Source organism: Spodoptera frugiperda, chromosome 31, assembly GCF_023101765.2.
Source record: "Spodoptera frugiperda isolate SF20-4 chromosome 31, AGI-APGP_CSIRO_Sfru_2.0, whole genome shotgun sequence".
Taxonomy (NCBI): Eukaryota; Metazoa; Arthropoda; class Insecta; order Lepidoptera; family Noctuidae; genus Spodoptera; species Spodoptera frugiperda.
The window spans coordinates 737,180-760,279 of record NC_064242.1 but is presented as its reverse complement, the minus strand read 5'-3'; positions in this window follow the sequence as shown (position 1 = coordinate 760,279).

Genomic DNA, 23,100 nt, shown 5'->3' with positions numbered 1-23,100 from the left:
TGGGGACGCAAGCTACAGTTACGACTCAAAATACATACCTACATAGGTACAAACTACATATAACTGTATAGCAAAAGCTGTAGTAGATCATTATTATCTAAATGAAAACATCGAGGTTCCCAAGCACTCTATAAAATTAATTTGTTATAACGTAAGTTTTGATTAATAAGACAATATTGAAAGGAATAACCCAGGTCATGGTCTACATCCATGTCAAATTATAACAAAATCGATTGAGCAGCATTTCTACGCAAGGGTACACATTCATTCACCGGATTTTAATCAAAGTGAAATTTAATTCTGGTTTTCTAAATGACAACCTCCGTTCAAAAGGTAGATAAATTAGCTGAAATTAATATAATATAAAATCTATAATTATTGACTAATTACAATAAAAATTCCTCCATGTAGAAAACAATGCGAAAATCATTACAAATCAAAACGAGCAACAATAATCACGTTCAACAAACTACCTGACGTCCAGCGTCGCTAACGCAAGAACTTGCGGCCTCTGAGTACCAAACCACCTCATCACAACACCACACACCGTAACAAACCACACAACTCAACGGAAATTATACCTTCCCCCTCAATACAAAAGTCTAGAATCAGTTGTCAAGGAACCGGTGGTTGAGATCTTCTGCCTCAAACGGCGTCCTGGTCAATAAATGTATGTAAAAACATCTGCAGACTGCGACGACATTCTTGTGAAGAGTCTGTAAAACGTTAGGGACATCTAAATGGCCACGACGCTGCCCCATAGTTGTTTGTGCGGTATATGAACATTTTAGTATCATTTTATATCAATTGCTCTTGATTGACCATCGTTCCCAATAGCATCTCATGTTACCATAACATTTCATCACGTTCTAATAAAAAAAGAAGCGCCATTTTGCCCTTTTATGAATTTTTAATCGGTTTTTAATTGGTCCTAGCTACCATTAGCAGTAAATGACACGGCTTGCAATTAATTACGTGTCTATTATGATCCTTAACCTGCCTTAAATAGCGAGCCAAAGCGACGATTTCACAAGAATTTTATATGCAGAGAGAAACTTAAAAAAAAACATCAGTTCAATTGGAATGTCACAATATATGAAATATTCATAAAGTCACCTTTAAATCCCCGAAACATGAAACAGTGACAAATTAATGATATTAATAAAACAAAATAAGTTGTGGGCTAGGGTCAAGGAATCGTAACTCAAAATGCGCCGGAGACATTTAACTCGAAGCTAGCCAGCCATAATAGTATTCCCATAAATGTTCCTCGCTTACTTTTAAGCTATCCAGTCTTACAGGCCCAATTTAACACGGCATCTAACTCGATGCTAAGGTCTTAGACCTACAACAAGACGAATGGGACGCTATAGGACCTTATAAGGCGTATGTCAATTTATTGAACGCACCCGATCGCTCGGTCCCGCGCATTCGAACCAACATGGCGATGGCAGCCATATTTTTTACGCTTTTTATCATGTTTTAATATATTTCTGTTTATTATTAGATGCGAGTGCTGCTTAGCTTGTACTTAATTGATGCTTGTTAGTGCTATTGCTTGGTTGTGTACTCAGATTTCTATGCAAAGTATCGGTAAGGTTTTAGAATATTTTCTGTAATTACTAAATTGCAAAACACGATCCAATTGATATGACTATACTTGTATATGTTATCTTTTGATCAGACTTTTTCACGTTTCTAAAGGTGAGAAACGCAGACTATGTACAGTGTAAAAAAAATAGCAAACAATCTAATTGAAATACGTTTTGTTTTTTCGAATCAGCTCGTTGGGGATAACGTATAAGGTAAAAGCCACAGGGTGACAGGAGTCGAGGATCGGTTGGAGAAAAATTTAAATTTCTTACATCGCCATTGCTGGCCCTTATAGGGGGCTAGAGATCAGAATAGTAAAAATGCAAAAGAGAAGTCAAAAATGTCAATCGCCCGTCTTCCTACACGAGTCGATAAAATTGCTGAGGGCAATGGCCAGCTGGTGAAAATGTACAAGGTATTACTTCTAGAATAATAACGCGGTTGCAGTTTGATAGATTATTTGGATAGAATGATAGAATGATAGAGTGGCATTATTTGGATAGAATAATGGCTAACCTTCAGAAGCTTACAATAGCACCCTACCAGGTACCGTGTGTGTACCTAATACCCCTTAGTAAAAGAAAGCTATAACAACAATACTGATTTATTTAGAACATCGATAATAGAAAGCGTTCTGGTTATCATTCGTGAAAAAATATTTCTGATTAACTTCGAACGAATCTAGCGTTTGTTCATCATCATCTTGATCAAATCAACCACAGGACGTCCACTGCTGAACATGGGCCTCCCCCAATGACTTCTATACAGGACGATTGAAATCGACCTGCGGCAATCGCAGAGAGCATTTGTTTATCTTGCACCAAATAAAATTAGTCTTATTAAATGAAATATAACTAGTTATCCTTCCTATCGTTCTACCTTCTACCCCTACAAACATAGAAACACATTTGCCCGCCAGCGTGAGTCGCGTACGTCAGCTAGATGTCGCCACAAGCCGCGCAACAGTCGCATCCCCATGAATTATGGAAGGAGCCACAAATTATACTTGTCCAACACCCTGATTCATGGCTCACTTGTGTAACCACTGTATAAGTTTATGTATTATTCGCTATGGGACAGAATGTGGTTGCAAGTAAGTACAATGGGGTCTACCGTATCTTTGGTCACCAGATGGCACGATTGTAGCAAGAAGTTTTTTTGATCAATCGCCGCAGTTATCAAATATTGAATGTCCAATAGTGTGACCAATGGTCGTGGTGGCTACTACGTAACAGAAGACGGAGCTGCTACCATCAAATGCAAACGCACACTCGGCATCATTAAATTACTGAAAATGTATATTCAATTTATTAATTTTAAAAACGTTACCCTACACTAGATTTTTCTCCTGTGTCGTAGGTGCAAACATACAAGTTGTATCTGTAACCACACATACACAACAGACCCAGACCCGAAACGATAATTTATGGATCTCACAAATAGTTGCTCCGTGTGGGAAACAAACCCGCGACACGTTGCGCGGCAGCTAGTTACCACACCCACCGTGCACTCTGAAATCCAATTGAAAACTTTTCTAATAGGTTCCATAACTCCCAAGCCCAATAAAGTTCCAACTCCTTTTCATTCATTTAATAAAAAATATAAAAGTCTCTCTCGTTCGTTGATAGAAAATTTACAATCTAGTCGAGGAGCTTCTAGGTAGCCTGCCGTATCGACATAGGACAAGAGCTGGCTACAAATACTTTTTTATCATCTGCTTTTCAAACCTACAATGTGGATATATCTACCTAAGTCCATACCTAGTCCTTCTTTATAAAGTTTCAATTTTTGTTTTGAGTTAAAATATTTTGGTAAAAAAATGTTATTTTGTTTCGCAATGCGTAGTAGTAAAAAGCTATGAGAATACACATTTGACCGCAATAGAACAGCAGGTCTTTTAAACTTTGTTGTTATACCCACAGTTGTAGCTATAAGCTGTTATAACCGCCTACCAAAATTGAAGATTCTGGCAAATTAGTAAGTAAAGTCGCTTAAGTAAAGTCGATAACTTGATTTTAAATATCCACATGGGCGGTTGAACATTGCTGGATTTTAAAATATTTTTTTAATGACCAATAAATTGTAGCTACCAGCTCTCGCACTAGACGTTAGCTGAATGCTCGCATGCATGCATTAATCTAGAATCCTTTATAAACTGCTATAAGTTGTAACTTATCTATGGTTGGGGTCTATTAAGTAGACTGTACACTGATACTGAGAAACTTCGCGAAAATCTTCCAATGTCTTCTCCCGCCTTAGGGAGGCGAGAGGGGACTGTCAGACTCTTACTGACTAAAAACCACCTACGACTATTACCTATCTTCTGAATAATAAACCGAGAATTTTGAATTCAGTAAAAACAATTGAAAAATAACTTATTGAAAGCATATTGGACTGCTACGTCACTTACAAGGATAATAGAGGTTTTCTGAAATGATAACAAGTTTACCCTTAACCAATACGGGGTTTTACTAGCATAACTGGCTTAAAGCTAGTGGTACGTCTTGGGATAGTAAAAGGTATATAAAAATGTAATCTGTGTGGAAATGGAATAAATAAATAAGATAAATAATAATAAGGGTTCACGTTAATTTTACCAAATCTTATAAAACGTCGTTTCTCATCTTTCAAAGTTATTAAATTGTCGGCTACATACTTGTGACTTGTCTGCTGTTGCGAGCATTCATAGATGGCTCTGGTCGCTTCGTTTGCCACCACAAAATCCGTAGCGTTTGTCAGCAGTACAGTGTGCAGTCCCCAGTAGTCCCGGGAACGTGGTCGAGTCGGCTTAGAACCTGTCCCTGGCAGTTATTAGAAGTTATTAAAGAGCGCACTTTTTGCCCCCTGTCGCTGCGCCCGCGCAGCGCCACCAGATTGCGCGTCTAATTGCACGCTGCGTGAGAATAACGAGACCAACTGCTCGCCGTGACTTGTTTTCAGGATGTCCTCATGTGAAAGGTTTATTTTCAGCCATTCAAAGCTGGGTAAGTAACTGCTTACCTAACTTAACTGAAAAATATTGGTTATATTAAAAAAAAACAAGGTAGTGAGTACATGTAGGTATAATGTTAAGTTGTCGATCCTCTTGTTACAACTATTTATAATTTCCATTTCCTTGAATTTGGGTAAGAACTACCTGGCAAACGCTAGTACCCAAAATGGTGCTTAAAAACAATCGAAACATTAATTCTAGACACCAATAACAAAATCTTCAACTTATTCAATTATTTACTACAGATAAGACATAAGACAACAACTTAGTAATGCATAAAGTACATAATAATACCGAAGACAAGCTGGCACCCCGGCGGTACCTGTTCTGACGGCAACAAGATGCAATGGATGCATCATGCAACGTTATCAGCTACCACGCTACCACTCGTCATTAGAAGATGCAAGCGCACGCAATCGATGCAACGTGTTCATCTTGTATAGTGGTAGCACGCGGATTTGCTCGGATTACATTGCGTATTTTATTTATCTTGATTTTTTATGGAGGAAAAATAGTTATCACAACGTTACGCCTTTTATTCTTTGAGGTGGTAAGCAGAAGTGTATTTATACGATGTTATAAGCTTTTAACTATTACCATCATCAGTTCAATCTATTAACTAAAAATTACGGTTTACTCACTCGGTTTACTCATGGAAAAGAGCTCTACTAGTTTCAAGTCACAGAGGGACTCTTCTGAGCAGCCTACTATCAGCTTCTAGTTAATTAATTTAGTATGTCTGTTATGTGTTAAGACAATGTTACGATACCATAGCTCTTAGAAAAAAACATCGTACTGGTAAATATCTACAATCTGTAGCTGAAACTGTAAAATCCATTGACACCTACCCTGAAAATAAATTAAACTTAGAAACCCATTGGCAGCAGTCGTGCCCATGAGTACAGGCTCAAGGCAGTCAGGGACTCAGGATACAATAAACCAAAGGTTATGACTGCCGACAGACATTACAATATATTTCATCTGATCTAGATTTAACATTAGGCATAGGTTCGACGACATGGTGGCTCGTACTCGCGTTATTAATTATACACGCTGTGGTGCTCAAACTTCTCACGTGTAAACTATGATAGGTAATGTAAAGATAACTTTGTTATTATTGCAACGTCACGCCTTTTATCCTCGAAGGGTAGGCAGAGGCGTAGGCGCGTAATGTCACTGTACAATGTACACCCACTTTTCACCATTTGTGTTATAAGTCCCCTGTAATAGGGAGTGAGCCTATTGCCATATACCGGCCACATTTCCAGACTCAGTGTTACTACTGAGAATTTTTCGTAAATCGCCCAGTAATATGTACTTTGCCCGACACGGGAATCGAAGCCGAGACCCCTTGTCCGGCAGTCGCATTTGCGCCCACTTGACCAACGACGCAGTCGTTATTGATCTCGGATTAGTACCAATGACCAATCTCAATCTTATTTAAGAAAAACTACACATTAAATTATGAAATCTTGCTGTAATCAATACTTGTATATATAATTTATTAACTTTGACAATCATCATACGATTATCTTCGTTGATTAACCCGTTACGTAACTCGCGGTCGAGTTGACCAGTTTGTGCCGTGGTGAGGTAGGACCACCGACTGGTACAGGGTTATGTTATCACTCATACTCATATTATGTTTATATGTTTATTAAGTGGTAGATATGGTATTGGCTGGGAATGGTCGTATGAATTGTTTACTTAGTAATTCGTGGCGAAATGTAGACGAAATGAAACTTAAAATTGGCATTTGATGATCCTTTGTCTCTGATCACCCCTATGAGAGACAGGCTGCAGGCGTAATGATATGGATTAGATTTATAAATCATAATCTGAATTCATTTTACACATTTCTGGAGTCCATGGTTATTACTGAGAGAGAAGAGAATATTTATTTTACACTTTATGTACCTATATTTATATATAATGGTGGATTTAATGCCAATTTGCCAATCAACCTTAGGGTGATGCAGAGAGACAACAGTAGGTGTAAAAGCTTGAGCTTTTGTTGAAATCTTTTAACATATATTAATTTATAATTATATCTATACTTAACACATAAAACACACAATATATACGTAATACACCTGAACATCTGAAAACCAAAAATAATAATAGATACTTAGCCCGACGACTCAAGACGACTTGACCATTAGTGTAGTAAACTATTGCAGTTAACTAAACACTGACGTAGGTTCTATTTTGTAGTCCATCTACTAAAAGATAAAGATAATATTCACCATTTAATCCCATCAATACTAATAACGAACCCATAAAGCAGTTCAGCATGAAATTCCTGGATGTTGCTGAAAGGATACCACCACGCGGCACATTATGCCTGGCAAAAGAAAACCGCATACCATGGTTTATGGCTAATAAGTAATAACCGTGCGAATCGAAACCCATAGAACTAGAGATTATATTGCTTTAGAATAGTGTTTGGTACCTATACAGATATTTCTAAAATAGGTAGTTAGGACTAAAATAGGAACTAATGATGAGCGAATTTTTAACGGGACTTTTGAACTATGAAGACTAACGGCCAATTTCAATAACCTATGGAGCTTATATCAAAATAGTAGTAAGTCTCTAGTCTAGCGGATTAAGCAAATCCGCAGATAGATAGATATTGGAATTGGCCCTAATTCATTCATTTAGTCTGAAACACGGCTGAGCAAATTTAGATTACTGAGTCTTTTTTATGGAATAGGGGGCAAATGAACAGACGGATCACTTGATGGTACGTAAGCGATAAGCGCTGCCCATGGACACCTTCAACACCAGAGGAGTCATAGGTGCTTTGCTGGCCTTTTAAAAAGGAATACTCTTTTCTTGAAGGATTGAAGGTATTATACCTTTCGTTTCGGAAATACCACCGACGACAGTTCAATCAACAGTTTTGCTGTGCGAGGCAGAAAGTTTCGTGAAAAGCACACAGTTGTGTCTGCCAATCATCTATATGATGGGGGATAGAAATGTTGTCGTATAGATGGTAGGATCAGGTGAAGGATCGCTGGATTATTTCGTATTTTCGAAAAATCTGTACAATTGTGCCTGGTAAATTCTGTGAAATACCAAATCTAATAATTTTAACCGCCATTCAAATAAATTAAGCATGAAGCATATTGAAAATGAATATTGCAGTAATAAACTTAACTTTTCTAATGTCCAGGTAGGTAAGTATTTTTATAAAACTTGATATTACAAGTACCATACTGGTTGGTGTCATCTATTCTTAGAAAACTTAGAAAATAAAGAAATACACACTGCACAGTCTCCTTCAAAGAATCGTAATTATTGCCCATCCATAGATGGCTCAAAATCTGTATTAGGTACATCTGTAGGTATAAAAAATTAATATTAAGAATTAACATTTTAGTATCTCTACGAGGTATACAGTGTACTATGTAAACTCAACTCAATGCGTCAAGAATTAAAGTCAGATTTCAACTGTGGACTAGCTTTCTTTCTTAAACAGTACTTAGATAATAGATTATCTATGTATTCGTAAACCCTTACTAACTCAATATAAACGCGAAAGTTTGTTTGTTTGCCTTTTTTATAGTACCTATGATTTTTGATAGAATATTGGAGAATCATATGATACTTATTTCTTTTGACCACGCAGACAAAGTCGCGGACGAAAAGCTGGTATGTGAATACACCTAAAACTTTACCTATAACCATCATTATGTATTTAAGAATGAATTTTCGAATAAAATACACACGGTGCTTAGCAGACACTTTAAAGCACATCAACTCCTAAACTTTCAACGTAAAATTCTTTGGTGAAAATAAACTTGTTGCTAGCACGTCTGTTACTCTTATGGTGGTATCCATCATGGTGGCTCATAACCCATGGGATATGTAGCTACGTGGCGTCAGTACCGCCGTAATTACGATTTGTCATTTACATAGAAGTCTTGAACTAGCTAAGTTGGCTGTGGACACTCACAGACGGTGGGCTGCTCGTCACACCGTACTGTAATGTGAATTGGTTGTGGATGATGTTCGTTCATTATGATTTTTTTTTGTTTGCTAAGTGTTTTTGTATGGAATTTTTCATAAATTTTCTTTCGAATTCTTCTTTGTACCAGCATACATACATATGTATATTACCTTTCACCACCCTGCCCTACAATGAAACGCCAATTGCTACAAATCTTACTCACCTCTTTCATTTCATCAACAGTCATCAGTCTATTTATACCAATTACCAGTTGTACCCAAATTCCTTTTACTTCCGTTCTCTTTATATTTCTTCTTTAATAAATATTATATGCCAAGCATTTAGTTTACTTCTGCAGTTTCTGATTTAAAACCACTTATTTTAAAAGTTTTTCTAACACTCGGTTATACTGTTTGTTTAGCAATGGGCAATTTCAATTCTATGATAATAATAACTGTTTTACTAACATTTATTCAATTAGTGTTTTTATTTTGCCTGCCACATTTTATTTTTCTTGTAAATAGCTCGGCATTTGGCGAATATCTCGCCTGGTGATGCGGCTACGATGGAGCACGCTTGCCCATAAACAACCTTTTCATTCGGGCCTTAAAAACATCTAAATATTGTACCCAGGAAACACATACTCTGAAAGAGTTCCAATTCCTAGCTGTTCTTATTAAAAAAGTTAAGGCGAAATACTCTGTGCATGATTGTAGATGGAATACTTACCACAAAGAGGTGGCGCTTAGCCATATAGTGATGCGATATTTAATTGAATAATGGTGATGAGAAACTGTTTACTTGTATTGTTCGGCCCACGTCACTTTTCTTTCAATATTGGTTTGTAAAAAGTTGTATGTACTTAAGTACCGATTAGGGCTAGTCTAGTTGTAGTAGTAATCCACAACTACTATTAAGAAGTCATCCTACCTTTGTAAGTATTGCATTGTTTTAAAATGCGTGCAATTGTTGGTCATCAAATAAATTATTGGTTAATAATTTTATATAAAAAATAAAATCTTTAATGTACACTTGGAACTCGAAACATTCAGATCGGATATGAATACTAATTTCAAACTTAAAGTTCAGAGTAAAAATATTACCTACACTCATTTGCAATATCACCATTATCACTTCCACATCACTTCAACGTGTAAACAATTCTTCTAAACGGAACAAGAAACCAGAAACTCCACATCCTAAAACTCATCACAAGCAGCCATTAAACACAGTTCGGTGTAATAGACACCCATGCATCTGTGTGCAGTGTGTACTTAGGCCGCGCACACACGCGCAGCGTTACGTGAGCGAACATAATAAAGGCTCACGCACACTCCTGCGCACCGGGCAACGTCCCTAACTCACTATGTGTACCTACCGGGCGAGTGATAGTTATGTTTTATTTATACTTTCTTAGCTTAGGGGGTACAGGCAAGCGGCTGCGACTGAGAATTCCTTAGTGCCAATGTCCATTTAATGGACTTTGAATTGTGGCGGATAGATTCGACGGCAGATTGTCTTAGAACGATGAATTTTTGATGTGTTACCTGTATTGGCGTGATGTGATATGATGCTGTTTCTTATTAGTTTTATTTTACTTTTGTTTATGTACTTTGGTGTCTAAGAAATTACCTCAGTTATTTGAACTGATTGCTTCCATACACGATATAGAAGCGTTTTTGATATCACTAAGAATATCCATTTACCCTCAATCAGAATTTAAGAAACTTTTACTTTCAGCCTAATTCGGAATCAGAATCCAACAAGAAAACGTTCGCTTTCGACAAAGCGAAAAAAACCGTATTCCTTAAAAATTCAAATTTCACTAACGCCATTTTTCCTTGACATTCACATCGGCATTAGGAGCGGCGTCTGTGTCACGTCTCCCGGCGCGAGCGTGTGTGCGTGGGCGTGCGCGTGTGTGAGTGAGCGACTCTTGCGCAGGTAACCGGGATCGTCTGCGGTGCGCCCGGATAGGAGGCGTTCATACTGCTCGGTACCAAATTGTTAGATTTATTTAGTCTTACAAGATTCTTACTGGGTTGTTTAATTTAAGACACGGTCAGAATTTGTGTTAGAATGTCTACTATTTCCAAGTAAACTAAAAAGTAAAATGGAACCTAAATAAAGCAAGGTAAGGACTAAATTAATTGAACTCCAAGACGAAGAATGTACTGCGGAGTGCCAGAGTGAAGGTAACTGTATAAACTATTTTGTTTTACCAGATAGATGGCTAGTCACTCCTCGTAGTGAACACGTATATTGTAACTATGTCACATAATAACGACAATTTTTAATTAAAACTACAGTAACAGCCTATAAAAATTATATCATTATAAAATACTTCAAGCATGCGCACTCGAAAACGTGCGTTCCATTATCGCAACGCAGATCATTTTATTAAAAAAAAAATCGCATCGCCAAAAATCTTACAAGAAATTAATTACAGAAAAAAAAGAAAGGGGTGTGCTCGGCCAGTGTGCGCGCTGACGTAATTTCACTGACGGCGGGAGCGCGCCTGCGCAGTGGCCGCCGAGCCCTCGCGCGTCCCGGACGACGCGCGCGCACCTTACCACATAACCTTACACTTACAACTTGGAAAAAATATCGTCACATCAAACATCACCTGATTCCCAACTGACAAACATACCAACATTTGATGTAATTTTTTTTTATATTTTTCTTAATTTTTTTTTTCGTGGTTTTCCAATGTTTTATGTGGCGATATTTTCTTCAGTCCCACACATCACTCCGCAGTGTTGCACATCGCCGGTGCACGTGTGATGACGTCAGCAGCGACCTACCCGGAGGGAACCAAGTAAGTTTTTTTTATTTCTAATTCCCATTCTAATTAGTTTCTAATAAGTCAATTGTTGTGTCAGAATTTTGAGAACAACTATTTTTTTTTGTATCCCCAATTTTACTTAACAATAAGTTTATATTTTAACGAGCACTCTCTTGATATTACTGCAATATTATTTCCTAGCATTACCGATATCATTATAATAGTAACGACCATTTTAACAGCCGTAGTTTTACTATTTAACTAGGCACAATATAAAACCTTTAACTACAAAAATATTGAATTCGTTGTTTAATATTTTTCAATCGCACTTTGCAGGTATACGTAAAATTAGTTATAATAAAATACCTGTTACGATTTAGGAGCCTACCATACCTCATACTCATAACCCTAATATCAAATAATATTTTTTGATATCTAATAATAAGATATTTACAGAATATTTTCCAAAAAAAGTTTGAACTACGAGTAATAAAAAAAAACCTGCATTTTCTTTCACATTCTTTTTTCAAACATGTACAAATCGATTCGATATTAAAAATTCAAAACTACCATTCTAATTTCAAACATTCACCTCACATAAAAACCTCCTTGTTCAACGTAAGAAAAAAAAAATTGGCATTTTCCCGGCATTTTAGCATTAGAAAATGGCGTCTAGTCCACGTCACCGGTGACGCGCGGCCTAACCTAGGCCAACATAGTCGATAGGAAGCACAGGTCAATACTCCCGGTCATGGTCGTACACTTTCGCGGGAATAGAATTATTCTTGTTTAGTCTTATGTAGGAATTCTAATTAGCCGCTGAGCGTGGCAGACGGCGTACGAATATCGGTACTATTTTATTGCAAGCTGGGGTATTGTAGGTGGGTGGTGTGTGATGCATTCCTGGTGTTGGGTTTTGAAGATTTGGGGTAAATGTTAGTTTACTTATCTAAACTTATTGAAAACGAATGAACAAAAATTTCATTAAAACAGTAGATTTTTTTTCATATCCGAACGATAGAATCTAGTATGAATATTCTAATCATACGATTAGCTGCTATATATTATATATTTCCCTTTTATATGCGTCTACCTACATGTTTCTCTTCCAGGTACGTTCATTTATAGAAAATCATAACAATTTTTAAAGCATTATTTATTCCTAATCTTAATCTTTACAAATTAAGAACTGTAACTATCCCATTTTTTCCTTAATTTTATAACATTCCAAAAATCCCCAACGACCACCCCTAACATAGACCACCACCATTCCTTCCAAAAGAACCAAAGCAACAGCAAGTAAAATAAGCATAGCAACGCTCAACTCAGTACAGGCAGCCCTAGGCCACGTTAAAAACGGTTTCTAAGTCGGCGCGGGCGCACTCATAGTTGCATGTTATCCTAGGTCACTGGCACGAGCTTTCACGATCATTCACGAAGTCACCCGACGACGCCCGAGCGACGCTGTCAAACGATAGACGCGCGATAGTGTCCGTAGTAAGGTGACTAATTCATTCATAACTTGTTTGTAACGATATTTGGTGTGATATGTCTAGTGTTACCTAAGACCTAGGGTTATCTAGGTGTTTTTGTGTAATTTAGGTCTTAGTTAGTTAGGTCAAGGAAAGTCTTAAGTCTTCTGTCTAGCTTTTCTTGACGATAAATTTTTCACAGAACTCTTTAGCTAATGACATACACGACCACCTATTACAAACGTGTTAAAAATAGGCTTTTTGTTACCATTCTAAGATAGAGCAATATCTGAAAAACACTTTGCTCCCCAAATGTAATGAGCAGACACGTGCATAGCATATAACATCAATGCCTTAACAGTTATAAGATGTAAAAGTCAATTTTCCAATTAATTATCAGTCAAATACAGTCAGAATTGAGTGTTGGCTATTTTCATTCATCCAAAAGGCCTCTACGGCGTCTTTAATTTAAAGGGTTTTGACCAATTTCCCAGTTCCAAGATCTCACACGCAGAAAACAATTTAACAGACAATAAAACTGTAACATCAGCGTCTCAGTATCCGGCAATCAACCGGTAATTGTCACAAAATAAATAGCAGCCTGCACTTGACTGCCGGCCCACAAATTCCTTGAATATGAGCAATTAAACACCGGTTCCTAGGTAACCTACGTCTCACTGTCAACGTTCTAACTGTAATTACCTATATTACTGCGCCATTCTGGCTAAAAGATAAAAAACAGACTAACTGTCGCACTCAGAGACATTTAATGATTACTTAAACTATTCCTTAGTAACGTTTTTGTTCCGAAAACAATTGCTAAGGACTTGGTTAAGTAACCATTAAATGATTCTGAGTACGGCGGTAAAAATAAATAAATTATAATCTGCAATGTCTCATTCATTCACGTTCGACGGAATAAATGTACGCATCATGTATAATGGATTGTAAGTATGTCCAGTTTTTTGGTAATTCAATCTTTTGATCGGTATTCATAACTGTTTTGTGTCTCAAAAATGTTGGTGAAGACAGACAGACATGTTGTCGCGTGATGTTAAGATAGTCTGCTTATAATAATGCTACATACATTATTGACAAAATAGATACCTACAGTATGTTTAGATCATCCATATTTTTCATTATCCCCCATTAGTCTTACTTAAGTAAGAAAATTTTGACACATTTTCTATTTTGTAGAATCAAACGAGTAACCTACAACTTCCATTTATGTCCAATTAGAACACCTATAAAATAAAAACCAATCACATTCTCACTGCTACTTGGAAACTTCAAACTAATTTTTTTTTTTTGGGCAATAGTTAAAACTAAACCCCTTATTCTTGTAAGCCTTATAAAAAGTAAAACCTAACAAGAGACCGCAGATAATGAGTCCAATTAGCAAAATTATCCAATTCACATTAACCCGCCATATTGAAATTGTGTAACCTAAAAAGTGGCACATAAAGGGCAGTCAAGGGTTACATGCGGCTATAAACTATAACAATTTGTCCCTGTGAGGGGCTCGGCAGGGAGGGGACGGGACCCTACCTGGTGAGGTCATGAGTGACCATCAGACAGGTTTTTTGTTCCCGATCCTAGTGATGTGAACCACTGTCAGCTGTTCGACATAAGTTATCGATATTTTAAGACTATAAAATAGGCTATGACTACTAAATAAAGTTGAATAAGTATAATATTATGATGATAGCAAAGAAATATTATGGTTCGTATTCTCATTAATTATTAAAATACCTAGAACTAGAAATATGTGAGAAATTATCAATGAGCTTGTGTAAACATAGGTAGCGTGTGTCATTCATTCGGTTGATTGATGAACTTCATCAACTTATGTAACACATTTCTTCTTAATGAAATGTTATTAGTTATTACTCGTCTTTCGTAACAACTTTAAGATATAATAATATGTATGAAACGCCCGCACATCCAGAATTCTAAACTATCTTTAATAGATTTATCAATTTTATCACAAAACGATAATATAAACGTGAAAGACAGACCTGTGTAAAAACGAAATGCCTTTTAAACATAATAAATTCACACATTATACAATGCATCCATATTTATTTATCTACCGTTTTACTTTATTCGCACTTAAACGAATACCATCGACTATCGGCTACCGGCGGCTATCGACATCGCCCCATCCCTACGGCTACACATGGCGGGCAGTCGACATTTCACTGCCAAGGCCTCGCCACCCCATGCACAGCACACAGACACATGCCCTACACTGCTATAGCCTTTTATTACGGCTTTTGATGCCCACAACCCATTCAAATACGAAGGACATCGCCGTTCTGATATACCTTTTCATTGGACTTTTGACGATACTCGTATAGATCGTTACATTCTGAATTTGGTTATAAACGGTCTTTCTGGTAATCTTTTGAGTATATTTTTATAGGCATTTACTGATATTTTACTTAATTGTCTTTCTTTCTCATGCGCCAAAGTGATTTTAGAGTATACTTTTTTGGTTAGTGATAGTTAACAGATTAAAGGACTGATAATACAGACTACATTTTCCCTTTAAACGCGTGGGTGAGGTCGCGGATGTCAACTAGTAATGTATGTAAGTAATACAGGTAAGTATTGAAGTTAGAAAATCTGGAAACTAGCAGTTACATTTATTTTTATATTCTGTAGTACGTTGAACAAATGGACCAATACAAATTCCTGGATACCTTTCATCAAGGTCCTTTACTAATTATCAATTTATAAATTAAATTAAATAACACTCTTAACGACATATCCTAAGGTTTACATTCCTTAAAAGCTTACATACACAAAGAACTTTTAAAATAAAGTAAGTTATTAGCGAAATACCCTCCATCCGACTCTAATTTCCCCAAAAAAAGTAGACGTTAGTTATTGGTCCAACACCCTCGGGCCATAGATAATAAACAAGCGTGTTTGTCTGTCTGTCGTGACGTGTAACACGTGGCGGAAACAGATGTCAGTTTATTAGTAGATGCGGCCATTACTTATATTTTAATTTAGACCTTTCATTGTTCTTGTGGAAATCTTTAAATAGGTGCTAGGTGTAAATGACTAACTAATACGACCCAGTTTGGAAAACTTAGGATCTCGAACAGTAAGCTTGGGATGTTATATAATAATTTTTAACTTTCAACGATATTACCTAATAAATATTCTAAGGATAATAATCACAAGATACATTTAGGATGTCGGTTACATACTTATGTGTTACAACTACATTGTTAATCCTTAGTAGAACCAAGTTATGGCCAAGAAACTATTTCAAATCAAAACTAAACCTAACCACATTCATTTTAAACCACGGTTATAATACAAAATCCTATAGGAATCATAAACAACTGAACATTCAAATAAAGAACACAGTAAGGGTCCTCGTGTGACAGTTGTATCCATAGACAAACCGGTATGACTTTATAAAAAATAGTCCGCTCAAACGAGTCTATAGGTTTCAAAAAAGGTTGGATACATCAGAATAAATAGTCGTTGGTTATTGTGAAACCCTTTGATAGGTTGGTTGGTAACGTTAAAGCTTTTAAAAGTTTGAATCACTGAATTATAATGGTCTGATAAAATACTAGGTACCTGCCCATTTTTTTTAAATGGTCCTCACAAACGTGGAATTCCTCTTCTATACAGGAACTCCAGAAGTACCTAAAAGGTTGAATAGTAATCTTAATTTGAATTGAATTTTTATAATCTTTAGTTATATGTAATTTGCTCTTAGTAGTAGACATCTCGTTAGTAAATACTTATTGGTGTTAAAGATAGTACATAGTAATTAAATAAGATAACCCTCAATAAACTAAAAAATCGATTTTGTACCAATATATCATAAACACCTTTAAAATAAGAGCCTAATAAGGAATGAGACTATATTGTCATACACCGTGTATAATTCCAATCTCCGTGTCACGATGTGACTTCACAAGCCACAAAGCGTCCACTGCTGAACATGGGCCTCCCCCAATACCACTACCGTATTTCCGTATTAGTAATATGATTAAAGAATCGAAACCAAAAGGCACACGACTTGTTTCGTCAAACCTTTAAACTTTTAAAACGGCTTTCGAAAACACCTTTAAACCGTAAACAGAACTGTCTTTACTAAAACCAGTTCCTAATATTTATAAAGGTTCAATAATAAAAATATTCCCAATCAAACGCTGTCAGGGACCTCAGGCCGGTCCCTATTACCGGCACCGTGCTTAATTTTATTTCAACGGGTACCGTTCCATCACGGTCTGAACCCTGCCTTGGCCATGGACCTTTTAAAAACGAACGTTGCGTAGTAAATGGGTACTCCTAATCGATTTTCAAGTTGTAAAAATTTGTTCGAAAGGGAAAATGTTTGTCTGGAATAAAATGTTTAAAAATGATTGTATTTGTATTGACTGACTATCTAGCGAGTTACCGGGGCTTCGGCTCGAAAAGCAGAAGTAGGAACGTGGGGGAGGTGATGTTTAGTCAGTAAGAGTCTGACACCTCGCCCAAGGCGTAAGAAGTCATAAGATGATCCTCAAAAAAATTATAAATATAATTATTTGTTATCCGAAATAATCCAAAAGCAGAGTTTAAGCTTTGATCTTTAATTAGCAACAGAAATAGGAACAAGCTCTTATTTAACTACCTACCTTTAGTTTAAATCACAAGTACTCGTATTTAGCACAAAGTAAAAGTTCCAACCGACATAAATTAAACAAATATTACGAACACAGTTAAATTCACAAGAAAAGCTTATGATCCCAATTAAAATAATAATACAATTACGCCTGTTAACATTAAACACAAACGAATATAAATAAAAACTTACGTGGCCATTAAAAGATACATTCATACTCATTTTATATGAGACTTAAACACTTCATTTATTCTGCATACATCAGTTTTAATAGCTGCCATACTGGTACAAAGCGGAGATGCCATCTTAAATTGACGTGAATCAAATTCCGCGTTCCCAATGGGAAAAGTGAAACAATAGTGGGACCTGTCCCGGGTCTATGCTAATACACACCGTAATTAGAATGCAGCCTAGTGTAACAACTTTTTTACATACGAATTCCAACCTTAGTTCTTGTCGTCTAAAGACGGTTTCTGAATGGCTGGGTCGAGTGAAAAAATAAAAAAAAAACTGTTATCGAAACGTCTATCTTTTCGAAAGTGATTGTTAATTTTTCTGAATTTATTTTCTGCTAGTTTTTATCTGACGTTTTAATTGTTTCATTTGTACGTTCGTTAAGGGATTCTTATGGCGTATCGATTGGGGACTTTATCATACTCTTTTTTTAAGGGGGAAAAATTGTCCAATTACATTTCCCTCCTTGGGCGAGGCGAAAGGGTGTGTCAGACTCTTAGTAATTAAAAACCAGCCCGTTCCTACTCTTGTTTTTCAAATCGGAGTGCCGGTAACCCGCTTCGGATCGGCATCAGCTCTACTGGGCGCGTTTGTCATAGTCTGGACTCCAGTGGGCATTTTCACTAACCACACCTGACCACACCTAAATCATCTCAAGAATTACCTAGTGTGAACTGTAAGGTGTCACCTATAAGGTTAAAAACTAAAATATCATTTAGCTTAGCAGCTTAAACAGGATAGTTTGTTAATTAGAAAACCCTTCCACTAAGGTAAACCTTTTTCTAACAGACTTTTTAAATAATGACTTTACTTTCGTCACACGTGTCGTTTTGTCTCGTCCTGGTAACACGTACAAGGTTTGTGAGACGTTGGGACCTTTGTGTGACGAGGCGAGGAGTGTGGCGTGACGTATGTTTAGGACTCATTGTGTCGGTACGTTATAATTATGTATATTTTCTGTAGCGTCTGTCTGTCTGCTCGTTCTAAAGTTTTTGGGGAGTGACGGGTTTTGGTTATTTTTAAGACGATATTATTTTTCTTTCTGATTATCTTTTCATGTTTCTAATTAATACTTAGTTGGATACTTACTCAATTTCGGGAATTAAATCAAGGTAATCTAGTAGCAGTCGTTTTAATTTTCAGTGCATTTCAAATCTTATCACTTACACCATTAGGTAGATAACTTATCTTATAAGACGTTTTAAAGTTTGTTTTTTCAATTTTACAATTTATTTCTGTAACACTATACTAAGTTAGCGATTAAAAGAATGATTTTGATCGACAAATATTCAAGACTCAATACTCAATTCTTTATTTCAATACTATATGTTTTACAGGTGTTATAAAGTTAAAACTTAATACTTAAGGTGTAAGAAAACTTTCATTAACCTCATTCAGTACCTACTTACTGCCTGTAACCTATGTATCACAATTCGATGCCAGTTCATTGACCTCGTTTACTAAACGAAACGTGTGTTTTCCGTAATTCCTGGGAACCTGACTATTTGTTAGTCAGTAGTCGTCTAGTCAGGTGCCAACATTTCCTTGAGGAGTGTTCAGTTAAATATCGAGGACATTTCAACGATTGATTTGTTAATATCGATTGGTTTAGGTACTGGTAGATTCATGTTAGTGTGTTTATTTGTTGTCTTAAGTGAGTTTAAGCGTCTGCTGTGGACTTTTATTGTGATTTAGATGTCTGTGTGTGGTTCTGAACTTGGATGTGTAGTCAGTACCAGTAAAGTTTTCTCTGTTTAAATAACTGAGTTAAAACCAATCTTTGTTGATTCAATTTATTTTGTCCTTCACTTTTTCATCTCTTTCATGAATCAATCGATAAATGTTTTCATGCCTATTGGTTGGTATATTACACTCAAGATCAAGAACATGACTAACATAATCAGTCTATTAACTAAAGTCACCATCATTAGTTCATTACTCACCTCATCACCTAGCAACACAAATCACACCGCACAGGTTCAATTCCAGCAGTCAAAACGTTGTCCAAAAACAGTCGAAACATGAGCAGTTTCAAACAAGTTTTACCAAAAACGGGTAGTCGGCACCTCAGACACATACCGGCCATATTTGTTCCAGCAAGCCACTTGATGAGAACAAACATCACACAAAGACTTTGGAAAGTGGTAAAAAAAGATGAAAGAAAACAAAAGCAGCGAGGTCTGGAATAAGAATAGGATACTGAGTGTTAGTGAGTTTTATAAAATAAATCATTATGTATTCGAGCCACGGACGCTTAGCAATAATAATAGTGCAACACAGGGTGCATGCAGGGCTGCGCCTGATCTGTCTTTGTTAGCAGGTACTTCAATATTTTTCAGTCGGACATTGAATAATTTGGAAGACCGATATGTTTCTCTTATAATTCGGTTCTAAGCTTGTGTTGGCTTTAAAGAAATTATTAACTGAGAATGATAGAATGTCTGTCATTTTGTTTTATCTCAGAAAGTGCTGTTTTGATTTATCACCTTGAGTCAGAGTGTATCTGAGTGCCTCATAAAATGTGTCATCATTACTTAACACTCACGATTGAATCACAATTGTTTATTTTATTGTGAGAGGTACTATACAAGTTATACAATATTTTGAATCGTCGGTTACAAGAAGTTATGTAGCGAGTGCTAGCCCTGGTACAATAACAATACTAGTAGACAAAACTTGGAACTTATGACAGTGAAGTATTAAAATACCATCGAACATTAATACAGACTAGTTCGTTCAATTAACAACAAAAAGCTCGCATGAGAGCTTTAAAAAAGCTGACACCCCTAACGATCCAGTTGAACAAACGACGCGCGCCGTTGCGCTTGCGCCGCCCTCTCATTGGCCGATGCAACTCGCTGCGGCGGGCGTGCAAAAGAGATGGCGTTATGTTTTAGCTGTAGTGAGAGTGAGATGGAGAAGTGCAGTCGACGGATGCGAGGGTTTCCGATCATTGACTCCTTTCAAGGCCACTAGCAAGTAACTTTTTTGTAGTATGTCATCGTAACGCCTGTAATACTGACTACAGTGACCTTCACCACTTTCTTTTGAGGTCGTTTTGGGGACGGCTTTATATTTAAACACGATAATTGTGAACTGATTGATGCAATTAACAATAAGTCAATAAGTCTGATTGCTTTGTATTTAGGTATTAAGTTTATTTTGTGACTTAAACAATAAATAGCAGGTCGTACTGGAATCCTTTCTGAAGTTTCTTTGTGAGCTTGTCGAGACGAAACACTATATTCTATAAATACAAGACCTACGTGTGTCGTATCTTTAACATATTTACAGTATTTTTATCAATAGTAGGTCTCATAAAATCTAGTTATTAAATTAAACGACAACTTTCAATAAACAAAGGTAACAATTATCTCCATAACAATAGCGAATAGCGAGCAAGTAAGACCACCAAACACTATTAATTAAGATGCAATAGAACTATAATTAGATAGCCAAGTCACTAATAAAACCCAATTCCCCTCAAAGGAACATAAAGATATTTGAAGATAGAGAGAGATCTGTTGCTATGCGCCTTAACAGTACCAACCAAACAACACTACTACCAACGTAAAAACTTTCACACGTCGACACAACCTATCCCAATTCCGGTTCATAAAAATAGATAAGTAACGTAAACATGGGGTCTAGGAGTGACGTGGCTTCTTCAAAGTTCAATGGTTCCTTATCTGTTCGGTTTTTAGTGAAGCTTTAGACACATCGATTCATAAAGACATTGTGGTAGGTCGCTAGATAAAGGAAATAGGTAGATAGATTATATTACAGTTTGTACTGAGTTTAGTTTTGAGAGAATGAAGTGTGGTCAATGAAATTTTAGATCGAGGTGTGTTGAGATGACAATTTTATTCTAGCTTCTTAAGGCAATTTTCATGGGACTATAAAAATAAGTTTCATTGAAAAGTAAAACAATGTTTGTCGAGCTATTTTTGTATGGATGCAGTTCGTAATTCTGGTATATTTACGTATTATTTAACTTCTTAGTCATTGCCATGGAACCTATTACAAGACTAGTAGATAATTGGTCAAAAGAAGCAGATAGGTAGATCAACCTTCCAAAAAGGTTAATTAGAAACCGTACTAAGACCTATGAAGAAACAGCTGATGGGCATTGATAGGGCAGGCACGTGCAACATAGGCTAAACAGTAGCTGATACACCTACATTGGAATCTGGTATCAAGTCGCCCGGACAAAGAGCCACTCACTCCAACCATGTTTACAATAACTTTCTCCGTTTTATAGAAATTCCTTTGTTTCCCTCATTCAACAAATCTAGGCAAGATTATTACGCCATTACGAAAGAATTCGCGTCTATTATCCTTTGATTCAGAGCTTGTTATTAAACAAACGACATATCTATGTATATTATATTTGATATTGATTATTATAGGAATTTCTCAGGACACGTGTCCGTCATATTAACTTGACATTCTTGGGCAATGCTTAATATATTTGCTGTATCAAACCAATTACTCATTTCTCTTTCGTTCCCATTGAGGTAAGAGCAAGCTTACTAATTGCTATTATGATAATTGCTATAGTAACCTTTGTTATAATTTTATTGTACTCAGTAACGCGAGGAGGGGAAACGTTTTTATTTTCAAAGTTCACGGTATCATAAGTTTTTACTCCGAAGTTAATTAAAAAGTGAAGCTAATTTGAATTTTATACAAAAAATAAGGTACATTTTTAAATTCACTTTTATTAAGCCAATAAATCAAGTCGTTTATTTGTGTTTTAAATAGATAAGTATCATCTCTTAAATAATGATAACCAGAACGGAAACAGGGGTTAAATATGAAGACTCAAGTCTTTGAACATAGACTGACTACAAGAAATATCAGTCTACAAAACTTTTCGACTCGACAAACGACTTGCAGCTCTATCTTCATAGCATTAAATGCTTATGTCCAACAACCTATTAATAACAATTCAATGGCCGTTGATGCACCCACGCTAAAAAACTGTTGACTCACAATGTGAAATGAATTTAGTCGCACCAGCAGTACAGCAGTAGAATTTTATCTCATTGTCATTTAATATATTTTACCTACGGGTACATAGGTACATGAGACGGTTAACTACGTCATTAAATTGTTATTTGATATTTTGTTTATCAGCTAAAAATTTAATTAGCCTGGGAACAAAATAACGTACAAAGAACGTTAAAAAATTTATGGAATATAAATCACTTGGATCTTGATGTAAGAACACACCACAAGCGTTCTACACAATTAATAATATCAGTAGAAAGTTTTTTATATTCTTAAATGTGAAATAATTTATTGTAAATACGGGAAAAGATTTATTTCTTTTATTTATTTCGATTTCACATTGAGATGTGTCATTATTTTGTGTTTTATGTGTATTTAAATTAGGTGTACCTCAAGGTTACATCCTTGGCCCAACAT